This window comes from Antechinus flavipes, chromosome 1 (genome assembly GCF_016432865.1).
Source record: "Antechinus flavipes isolate AdamAnt ecotype Samford, QLD, Australia chromosome 1, AdamAnt_v2, whole genome shotgun sequence".
Taxonomy (NCBI): domain Eukaryota; kingdom Metazoa; phylum Chordata; class Mammalia; order Dasyuromorphia; family Dasyuridae; genus Antechinus; species Antechinus flavipes.
The window spans coordinates 238,627,102-238,630,228 of record NC_067398.1 but is presented as its reverse complement, the minus strand read 5'-3'; the positions used below and the strand labels follow the sequence as shown (position 1 = coordinate 238,630,228).

The window sequence follows — 3,127 nt, the reverse complement described above, 5'->3', positions numbered from 1 at the left end:
GAATTTGCTACAGGGCAAACTGTCGTAAATGCCATCCTTATTTTCTCCACCTCTATTGTCAGCCAACTATAGGTAAAAGGAAGGATATCATGAAAGCTAAAATAATGTATTGTTTATATCAAGAGCTACTATTATAGGTCACATATTTAGACCCTAAAAAGAGCTCACTAAGCCCCATCTCCTAATTTTACAAAGGAGAAGAGTAAGGTCCAGAGAAAAGTGATGTGGCCAGGGACAAATATTTAATAAACATCTAAGAGGATGAATTAGAATCCAGTGTTACTGACTTCAGTTAGTCAATAAACAAAGTCAATAAGCATTTATTAAGTTGCTGTTATGTGCCAAGAACTTTGCTAAACATTAATAATAAATATAATGGAAAAGATAGCTGCTGCTCTCAAAAAGCTCATATTCTAATGGGGAAGATAGCAAGCTAATATAGACAGATTTTTTAATTGTTCAAAGAAAACCCAAATGCCATAGTTGTGAAGAAAGCAACACAAATCTTGAAAATTATCATTTCAATATGTATGAAAGAATAGATTTCTAAAAGTATAGGAAATCAGTTAAAGAATATATTTTATAGGTACATAAATCATGAATATTTATTCAGTAGAATCAAGTAAAGAGATTATAATGCTCATCACCTTTGAAATGAATTTGTGTCTATATTTTTCTCATAATTCACATCTTAGAAAATTCAAATAGGATAAATAGAAAATGATTCACAGGAAAAACATACTGGAATTAAGGATTAGAAAAGGCTTCCTATAGAAGGTGGAATTTTAAGTGTAACTTGAAGGAAGCCAAAGAAGTCAGTAAGAAAAATGAAGAAAAAAGGCATTCCAGCATAGGAGATAGCCAGAGAAAATGCCTAGAGTCAAGAGTTGAAGTTTCTCTATGAGCCCCTCTCTTCACACTGTAACCTTCAAAGTGAGTGTGAGGATGGTAGGATATAAACAGGCCAAGACTGGGTAAGCAGACAATTTTAAGGGACCATTTCCAGCCTCTTCCTCACAAGAGGTGAGCAATGTGATCCTTAAAAAGACTACTCAGATACCCAGGGGTCTGCTAAATTTCACTGCTGCTTCCAGTGAGATGATCTTATGGCCTAAGCAAGGTTGTGACTCTAGTATCCAATATATACATACTTACCTATTTTATCACTTGTCTGTCACCACAAGACTTTGAGACAGGTAAAAATGGTAAAAAAATAAATGGTATGAGTGATGTCTTGATTTATACATAAATTATATTTAACTGAAGCAGAGCTGAATAAATTATTGACCTCACTCTCTCTTCCAGAATTATTGCAGTCCTGTGGCAGGACAGATTCAAGATTACTCATGATGGCTCAAAATGCAGTGTGTGATCTTAGCATTTTTGATGTCTAACTAAACTCTGAGTACTCCACAGCACTTGTTTCAGTTGCTTTTAAGACCATGGGAATAAATTGTTTTTGAATGCCATTTCACCAAGGGAAGACTTCACATGCTTGGGATAGATACCACCCACCACATCAACAAGTTTGAGACCTCTCAGTTTTCCTCAAACTGGTTTAACCTGTCTGCTGAAACAGTTTGCCAGGGTATAACCGCTGTGCATACTACATGTTCTTGGAGCCCCAGGTAAGAGTTAAGTGGGTCAGGTGGGGAAGCAGACCTGAAAAGGATTTGGTAACCACTACACCAGAGATGCTGGTTTTCCCTGATTGCATCCAACATTCTATAGTATAGCAGTTCAGAAAATAACTGTAGCTTTCCTATGGTTATGTCTTTTCTCATAAACCACATTATCTTGCCCCATCCCAATCCTTGTAATAGCCCTCTTTTGTTTTGTTTTGTTTTGTTTTGTTTTGTTTTTTCAGTTCAGGGCCACCACTAGTATGTTCGTTATCAGTGCTTCTTTCCTACCCCAGACTCAGTTTCTCTTTCATTGCCACAGTCTACCCAGGCTCTCCCAACACCACCATGGGCTTTGGAAATCTCAAGATACTCAGAGGCCTGCAACCTCAACATCTTCTTGGATGACAAGAGCTACATCAAGTGGTATGTGCTGTCCCAGAATGACAATGCAGTATTTGAAGCAGTCTCAAGCCCACCACTCATCATTGTATCATGCTTTCAAGTAGTACAATTACATCAAATCCTACAGGAAGCAAAAGGCAAGTTTGCCAAGAATTAAGAAGGCTTTGGGCAAGTATGGATCTGCTAATGTAGAAGATAGTACAGAAAGTGGTGGAGTTACAGATAGCAAAGATGATGATGACATTGATCTCTATAGGTCTAAGGAGGAGGAAGAAAGTGAATAAACAAAGAAGGTAAGAGAAGAACAATGAATCAAAGGAAAAAAAAAACCCTGCAATTGTTGCCAATTCTTCCCTTTTACTGGATATAAAATCTTGGGATGATGAGACAGATATGGCAAAACTATAGAAATGTGTCAGAAGCATTCAGGCAGGGGTCAGGGGCTCTTTTAAACTAGTTCCAGCAGAATCAAGAAACTTCCATCAAGAAACTTCAGATGAGGGGGGAGACCAAGAAAACCCAAAAAAGCAAGATATTTTAGATACAGTGTATAGTTGAAGATAATAAAGTTGGACAGAAATGCTAGAGGAACAAACAAAACTGCCTTTTAAGACTAAGATGCTACCACAAGAAGACTATACAAAGATCAGCTCTGATAGACATGGCTCTCTTCACCAATGAGATGAGTCAAACCAGTTCCAAGTGTTCACCTTCACCCAGAGAGAGAACTATGGGAAATGAGTGTGGACCACAACATAACATTTTCACTCTTTCTGTTATTGTTTGCTTCCATTTTTGTTTTCCTTCTCAGGTTTTTTTTTCTTTCTTTCTAGATCTGATTTTTCTTGTGCAGCAAGATAACTATTTAACTATAAATATATATATATATTATATTTAACATATATTTTAACATATTTCACATGTATTGGACTACCTATCACTTAGGGTAGAGAGTGGGAGAAAGAGGGGAAAATTTGGAACAGAAGGTTTTGCAAGAGTCAATGTTAAAAAATTACCATGTATATGTTTTGTAAATAAAAAGCTATAATTTAAAAAAAAAAAACTTCCTCTAAGAGGGAATTTTTAAAAAATCAAGCTTG

At 36.3% G+C, this 3,127-nt stretch overlaps 1 pseudogene; it reads left to right on the top strand.

Annotated features, from left to right (window-relative positions):
• Window positions 1-1,970: 1,970 nt before the first annotated feature.
• On the top strand, window positions 1,971-2,585 carry LOC127545032 (elongation factor 1-beta-like; annotated as a pseudogene).
• Window positions 2,586-3,127: the final 542 nt, after the last annotated feature.